This window comes from Coregonus clupeaformis, chromosome 18, assembly GCF_020615455.1.
Source record: "Coregonus clupeaformis isolate EN_2021a chromosome 18, ASM2061545v1, whole genome shotgun sequence".
NCBI classification, from domain to species: domain Eukaryota; kingdom Metazoa; phylum Chordata; class Actinopteri; order Salmoniformes; family Salmonidae; genus Coregonus; species Coregonus clupeaformis.
The window spans coordinates 2672092-2680878 of record NC_059209.1 but is presented as its reverse complement, the minus strand read 5'-3'; the positions used below and the strand labels follow the sequence as shown (position 1 = coordinate 2680878).

General features: G+C 46.6%; 1 pseudogene; it reads right to left on the bottom strand.

Annotated features, from left to right (window-relative positions):
* Nucleotides 1–1196: 1196 nt before the first annotated feature.
* On the bottom strand, nt 1197–4461 carry LOC121583058 (annotated as a pseudogene).
* Nucleotides 4462–8787: the final 4326 nt, after the last annotated feature.

Sequence of the window (8787 nt, the reverse complement as noted above, 5' to 3'; positions counted from 1 at the left end):
ATCTGCAAGCTATGTTCGGTAATGTCTGCTCATTGTTTACTGCTGTTGTGTCGTACGACACTAATAAAGCTTTAGGCCGGGATTCAATTCATAGAGAAGCGCGCTGGACAACCGACAATGTGGCTTTTAAAGGCATTTTACCCAACGTTTGCTAGCGATGCGCGATTATGGCTTAATCAGGATATACCTTTAAATGCTATAACGTGGATCTAACACGGACCAGATTGAATGCAGGCCTTAATTTACAGTGCACTTCCGAAAGTATTCAGAGCCCTTGACTTTTCAATTTTTTTTACTTTACAGCCTTATTCTAAAATGGATTAAATTACAGATTTTCCTCTTCATTCCACAAAAATACCCCATAATGACAAAAAGAATAAACAGGTTTTTAGACATTTTTTAAACCTTATTTACATAAGTATTCAGAACCTTTGCTATGAGACTTGAAATTGAGCTTAGGTCATTGATCATCACTTGAGATGTTTCTACAACTTGATTGGAGTCACCTGTATTAAATTCAATTGATTGGACGATGATTTGGAAAGGCACAAACCCAAAGCCAAACTGAGCAATAGGGAGAAGGGCCTTGGTCAGGAGGTGACCAAGAACCAGACGGAAGCCACTCCTCAGTAAAAAGGCACATGACAGCCCGCTGGTTTGCCAAAATGCACCTAAAGACTCTCAGACCATGAGAAACAAGAATTCTCTGGTCTGATGAAATAAGATTTAACTCTTGGCCTGAATGCCAGCGTCACGTCTGGAGGAAACCTGGCACCATCCCTACGGTGAAGCATGGGGGTGCAGGCATCATGCTGTGGGATGTTTCAGCGGCAGAGACTGTGGGAGACTAGTCAGGATCGAGGAAAATATGAATGGAGCAAAGTACAGAGGAGATCCTTGAGGAAACCTGCTCCAGAGCGCTCAGGACCTCAGACTGGGGCGAAGGTTCACACACCTGTGATATTTCAGTTTTTTTTTTTTTTTTTTTTAATTTCTAAATACCTGTTCTTGCTTTGTGTCATTATGGGTATTGTGTGTAGATTGATGAGGGGAAAAAACAATTTAATCAATTTTAGAATAAGGCTGTAACGTAACAAAATGTGGAAAAAAGTCCAAGGGGGTCTGAATACTTTCCGAAGGCCTGTATCTACATGGTACATGTGCAATGGGTGAGTCTATTCACACACGTCACACTCTCACACAATCAAAACACACACACACACCTGTCCCCCACCAGGCTGCCGAGGTGTCCGTCTGCCCCTCTTGGCTCCGAGGCAGTACTCCCAGCGCACCGCGGGATCCTGGACGAACGAGCGATGTGGCTGAAGAGCTGGCTGAAGCTCATCCTGGCGGCGTGGTACACCGTATAGTAGAGCAGAGCGGCGTGCCACAGGTAGGGCTGTTTCCGTAGCAACACGCCGTGCAGGCTTGCCAGGCCCTCTTCCGTGGGATTGGCCGGGTTTCAGGCCATACTGCTTCCTGCCTGCGGAAGTGGACCAGGGCTGCAGGTTGTTGTTCACACCCGAAGGTAGTGGGTTCCTGGGAGGGAGAGATGGAATAACACGGGGATGTAGAGATGAGATGAAGTAGATTTATTTCAGGTAATGTTTGAGAGAGAGAGATGGAATAACAGGAATGTATTGAGGCAGTGTATACCTGATAGGGAGAGAGAGAGATGAAGGATGGTTCATTTTAGACTAGCCTTACTTGGCTTGTTGTGGACATGGCTGGTGAACAGCCCTAACTTGGATAATCTCACTCAAATTCAACACAAATACTGAGTTGTGTTTGCGTGAGAACTCAGAAATGATAACTCATAACTAATTTATGATGCTGTGAGGATGATAAACACATCCCAGATCCCCCACACGGTGACAACATGCTGTATGGTACCGTCAGTGATAAACACAACCCAAATCCCCACACGGTGACAAGCATGCTGTATGGTACCGTCAGTGATAAACACATCCCAGATCCCCCACACGGTGACAACATGCTGTGGTAAAACAGTCAGTGATAAACACATCCCAGATCCCCAACACGGTGACAACATGCTGTATGGTACAGTCAGTGATAAACACATCCCAGATCCCCCACACGGTGACAACATGCTGTATGGTAACAGTCAGTGTAGTGTACCTATCTCTATGCCTGAACATGCCCTCCAGCCAGTGTAGTGTACCTATCTCATGCCTGAACATGCCCTCCAGCCAGTGTTGTCGTGCTCCAGACAGGTTGATCGTCAGAGTGGGAAGACAACTCTCCACCATCATCACAGCCTGCGACAGCAGCTCCTCAGACAGACACACCACCACCTAGACCAGGTTATCATCATTACCATCATCATCATCATCATCATCATCATCATCATCATCATCATCATCATCATCATACAGACACACCACCACCTAGACCAGGTTATCATCATTACCATCACACAGACACACCACCACCTAGACCAGGTCATCATCATTACCATCATCATCATCATCATCATCATACAGACACACCACCCTCTAGATAAGGTTATCATCATCATCACACAGACCACCACCCTCTAGACAAGGTTATCATCATCATTACACAAAGACATCTTGTTAACACACTAACCTTCAAACACACTACACCACAGGAGTTTGGTGGTACCTTAATTTGGGAGGACGGGCTCGTGGTAATGGCTTGAGAGGAATCGGTGGAATGGTATCAAATACATCAAACACATGGTTTGATGCCATTCCATTCACTCCAATCCAACCATTATTATGAGCCGTCCTCCCCTCAGCAGCCTCCACTGCATTACACGTAACACACCAACCCACAAACACACTACCCATAACACACCAACCCTCAAACACACTACCCATAACACACCAACCCACAAACACACTACCATAACACACCAACCCTCAAACACACTACCCATAACACACCAACCCTCAAACACACTACCCATAACACACCAACCCTCAAACACACTACCCATAACACACCAACCCTCAAACACACTACACGTAACACACCAACCCACAAACACACTACCCATAACACACCAACCCACAAACACACTACCCATAACACACCAACCCACAAACACACTACCCATAACACACCAACCCACAAACACACTACTCACTCACCTCTCCTACACAGTTCTCCTTCTGCAGGTACTTGCGTGCAGCAGCCCAGACTCTACTCTTCGGTAAAATACTTCCTCCCGTCACCTCCTCAAAGTTCTCATAGTTACCAAACTTCCTCAGAATACACTCCATAATCCCAACAGCCTAGAGAGAGAGAGAGAGAGAGAGAGAGAGAGAGAAACCCAGAGAGACAGAGGAGGGAAAGAGAGAGAATGAGAGAGAGCGTTAGAGAGAGAAGCACCCAGAAAGAGAGAGAGAGAGAGAGAGAGAGAGAGAGAGAGAGAGAGAGAGAGAGAGAGAGAGAGAGAGAGAGACAGAGAGAGACAGAGGGAGCCAGAGGAGAGAGAGAGAGAATGAGAGAGTGTTAGAGAGAGAAGCACCCAGAAAGAGAGAGAGAGAGAGAGAGAGAGAGAGAGAGAGAGAGAGAGAGAGGAGGAGAGAGAGAGAGAGAGAGAGAGAGAGAGAGAGAGAGACAGAGGAAGAAGAAGAGCAAACAACGATTTCAGGACCTTGAAGAGCAAGCACTGACATTTCAAGTTTCAAGTTAATTTGCCACAAAATGAACATAATAACTAAACATGCAGAAATCCCCAGAGTGGGTTATCTTCCTATCATCTAATATCTTTGCCAGATAGAGAGACCTACCTGTGTGAGGAAGAGGCCAGATCCTCTCTGTATTTCTCCAGCACAGTGCTGGGCTCCGGGGTCGAAGTACTCAAACTGTGGGTCGTATTTATAGTCAGACTGGAAGAAGGCCTGCCTCTCCTGGTCTAGGTTAACGGGTCTGAGGGCCACAAGGAGACAGGGGCCCCGGGCGTGGAAGGCAAGGGCAGCGTGGAGGCCCTCCAAACCCCCCGGGCAATGTGGGGAAGGGGAGGGTGGCTGGCCCATACGCCCCCTGGTGGCCGGAGGCCCATTGAGGGAGTTGTTGACGGTACAGGTGCTCTCGCTGCGGCGCATCCAGCCTCCGGGGCCCAGGCTGGGGCTGGTGAGGGAGCGGGCTGGGGAGAGGAGGCAGCGGGAGGGACCACTACCGCTGCGCCAGGGGGGCTGCAGGACCCTGCGGTCCAGCACGGGCTCAGAGCCACGGAGACGCAGGGCGTCACGTCCCAGGCTGAGGGGCCGAGGCGGAGTGGGGGCCTGGTCGCCACCTTGTTCCGAGACGAGGCCGTTGCCACGGTGACGTCCCCGCCGCAGAGAGACCGCGGTCCATCATATGGCGAGTCTGGGTGAGAGGAGTCGGTCGAGGAGCAAGCACTGGCCCTAGGGCTGGGGGTAAGGCCGACATTGGCCCCCAACAACTGAGGTTGAGGCTGGGGTCCATTGTGGGAGTTGGATACCCGCTCCCTCTTGGTGACACTGCTCGTCCTGGCACGGAGCCAGGTGCTGGTGGTGGTTTTGGGAGGGTCCGGTGTTGGTTCTTCTGTTCTGTTGGTGGTGGTTTTGGGAGGGTCTGCTCTGGTGCCTTCTGTTCTAGTGGTGGTGGTGTTAATGGTTTTGGTAGTGTCAGGTCTGGTGTCTTCTTTTCTAGTTGTGGTGGTTTTGGGGGCATCCGGTCTGGTGTTTTCTAGTCTGGTGCTGTCGCTTGTGGTGGTTTTGCGAGGATCCGGTCTTGGTTCTGGCCCTGTCAGGTCTGTGGTGCTGCTGCTCCTTCTGACCCCCTGGACATCTGTCCGATCCATAACAGTCCTCACCTGGGTCCAAAACCATCACCGCTGGTCCAACCACACCACACTGCAAACACAAGATGGTCAGCTTTTGGTCTGTCACAAATAACCCATTGATTGTTATGACTATTTTATGAAGTCAGTGCTTGTGTCAGGAATAGGTGACAACAAGTTCAAAAACATTTGTGCCACTGCTTTAACTGGATTCCATGGACCCATTACTGGCCTAGTGGCTTTATGGACAGGGGCACGCAAATGTCCCTGTCTGATTATCTGATTATGCAAGTATACCTCCGATTTTGAATCCGCCTGCCTGCAACATAGAGAGGACTCCGTCGGGGCGGGGTTTCTGTGCTGCTGAATTCGAAACGAGGTGGTCGGGACGGGCTCTGGCCATCCCATATATGGGACTAGTATTGACTTCAAACAAGAACAAAGATCCGAATCCTATAGATGTCTAGCCTACATATTTAGCCTATATTTACACACGGCAGGCGCGACTTCTGCAGTGTATTGGATTGAGGTTTTATATCCATTTGGACCACCAAAGTGTATTGCATACAAATTAGCAGGATATCTCTCCGTTATTCTGACATGGGCGTAATGTAATGGGGAAAATACTCGTTGTGCTATATTGTAGCCTACAACAAACCGTTATTATGACACTGTGTTATTATTATAGCCATGGCAATAGCCATAAGTGTCAATATATTGTTTTCAATGACAGTAAAGGATGAATCGAGAAAATAACGGTTTTCTCAACATGTGTAGTTTTCTTCTGATCTGATCTTTAGAATCAGATAATAAATCGAGGATGAGCAAGACAATAACCAAAACTCAAATAATCGTAGTCATAAATGTGTTTTACCTTGCAGCCGGGGTTTGGTGATCAGATTTGTAAACGCAGGCTTTTCTTTAATTCATGACGCCCAGCTCTGCTAGAGCTCTCCACAATGAGCGGCGGGAAGGTTTCCGGTGGATATGAGCAGCTATAGTGGATGGGCCGCCCGGAGAGGCATGCGAGGAAGTTCGGACTGTGTTGGAAGATATGACGCGGTGGCACCGTTGATGAACTAGCCAGCGAGCCATGCGCAGTGCGTGCCGCTACCCTGCGTCCTTACGCACGTGGCATCTCTCGGAGGCAACGGAGCAGTGAGGAGCACGTAGCCTACATTCCCCGAGGTTAACATAAGCCCCGTATAATTATAACGGTTAGAGCCTGATAGTGAGATCAATATATTGAGATGTACATACAGTGCCTTCGTAAATTATTCAGACCCCTTGACTTTTCCCACATTTTGTTATGTTACAGCCTTACTCTAAAATTGATTAAATAAATAAAAATCCTCACACAATACCCCATAATGACAAATCAAAAACAGGTTTTTATACATTTTTTGCACATTTATTAACAAACAAAAAACAGAAATACCTTATTTACATAAGTATTCAGACCCTTTGCTATGAGACTAGAAATTGAGCTCAGGTGCATCCTGTTACCATTGATCATCCTTGAGCTGATTTCTACAACTAGGAGTCCACCTGTGGTAAATTCAATTGATTGTACATGATTTGGAAAGGCAGACACCTGTCTATATAAGGTCCCACAGTTGACAGTGCATGTCTGCGCAAAAACCAAGCCATGAGTTCAAAGGAATTTGTCCGTAGAGCTCCAAGACAGGATTGTGTCGATGCACAGTTCTGGGGAAGGGTACCAACACATTTCTGCAGCATTGAAGGTCCCCAATAACACAGTAGCCTCCATCATTCTTAAATGGAAGAAGTTTGGAACCACTAAGACTCTTCCTAAAGCTGGCCGCCCGTCCAAACTGAGCAATCGGGGGAGAAGGGCCTTGGTCAGGGAGGTGACCAAGAACCCGATAGTCACTCTGACAGAGCTCTAGAGTTCCCCTGTCTAGATGGGAGAACCTTCCAGAAGGACAACCATCTCTGCAGCACTCCACCAATCAGGCCTTTATGGTAGAAGTGGCCAGACGGAAGCCACTCCTCAGCAAAAGGCATTTGGAGTTTGCTAAAAGGCACCTAAAGACTCTCAGACCATGAGAAACAAGATTCTCTGGTCTGATGAAACCAAGATTGAAGCATGGTGGTGGCAGCATCATGCTGTGGGGATGTTTTTCAGCGGCAGGGACTGGGAGACTAGTCAGGATCGAGGCAAAGATGAATGGAGCAAAGTACAGAGAGATCCTTCATGATAACCTGCTCCAGAGCGCTCAGGACCTCAGACTGGGGCGAAGGTTCACCTTCCAACAGGACAACGACCCTAAGCACACAGCCAAGACAACACAGGAGTGGCTTCGGGACAAGTCTCTGAATTCCTTGCATGGCCCAGCCAGAGCCCGGACTTGAACCTGATCGAACATCTCTGGAGAGACCTGAAAATAGCTGTGCAGCGACGCTCCCCATCCAACCTGACAGAGCTTGAGAGGATCTGCAGAGACTAATGGGAGAAACTCCCCTAATACAGGTGTGCCAAGCTTGTAACGTCACACCCAAGAATACTCGATGCTGTAATCACTGCCAAAGGTGCTTCAACAAAGTACTGAGTAAAGGGTCTGAATACTTATGTAAATGTCATATTTCAGTTTTTTATTTGTAATAAATTACTAAACATTTCTAAAAACCTTTTTCTTGCTTTGTCATTAAGGGGTATTGTGTGTAGATTGATGAGGAGGAAAAAAAAACAATTTAATCCATTTTAGAATAAGGCTGTAACGTAACAAAATGTGTAAAAAGTCAAGGGGTCTGAATACTTTCCGAATGCACTGTAAGGTCCTGTGGTTAAACTCCTCAGAAAGCCCTTCAGTAATGCCCCCAGTCTTTTTAATTCAACGTTTAAATAACATTATGTCTAATAAATCCCTGTGTGTTTATTTCATGAAAATAACTTGAAATATATATTTTGTATCATTTATTTTCCCGAGCCTCCTTTTTGCCATTGAAATGCTCAGTCTGATTGTGTGGCTGTGCCGATACACATTGTAATACAGTGGTGGATAGGATCCTCTAGACAGGGTTCTTCCATTCCGGTCCTGGAGGGCCGAAACACTTCTGTTTTTTTTATTTCTGCCTGGTAGTTAATTGCACTCACCTGGTGTCCCAGGTCTGAATTAGCCCCTGATTAGAAGGAGAGGATGAAAAACAGAGGTGTTTCCGCCCTCCAGACCGGAATTGAAGAACCCTGGTCTAGACTCTACAGCCTACCCTGCTTAACCTCTTCAAAGTAGGATACATATGCAAATAAAAGACGACTGGTCATTGGTCATAATAATCAGATCAGATTGTGATGTCATGCTGTGGGCCAATAACTCCATCCCACCTGAACAGACTGAAATTCGAGGCACTTTTTTTTCTTCTATAAAAAGCTTACTCTAAAAAGGGCATTATCACAATTTCAGAGTGTTATTTCGACCTCCATAGTGTGTAAAATGTAATAAAAATAAAAAACTGGACAATCACGTTTTTTCACTGAGTTGAACAGTTTATTCTGTTTCTGTGTTGCTGACTGTTGACCTCTGTTCTCTCGGAAGCAGAGTTCTATGCAGTTCTGTGAGTTGTAACAGGGGCGGCAGGTAGCTTAGTGGTTAAGAGCGTTGTGCCAGTAACCGAAAGGTCGCTGGTTCTAATCCTCCGAGCCGACTACGTGAAAAATCTGTTGATGTGCCCTTGAGCAAGGGCACTTAACCCTAATTGCTCCTGTAAGTCGCTCTGGATAAGAGCGTCTGCTAAATGACTAAAATGTAAATGTAACACATGAATTGTTTTCTGAAATAAGAAACAACCAAAATGCTGAATCTGCTGGTTGCTAGTTTATGGAAATAGTTGATATCTGTCCATGTAACTGGCTCCATGCCTCAAGTAGTTGTGAAAAACTCTCCCTCACAAATGTGAAGCTTTTTTAAATCAAAGTATGAGTACCACAATAAGAACACAATTAACTTAGTTATTAAAATGTGGAAGTA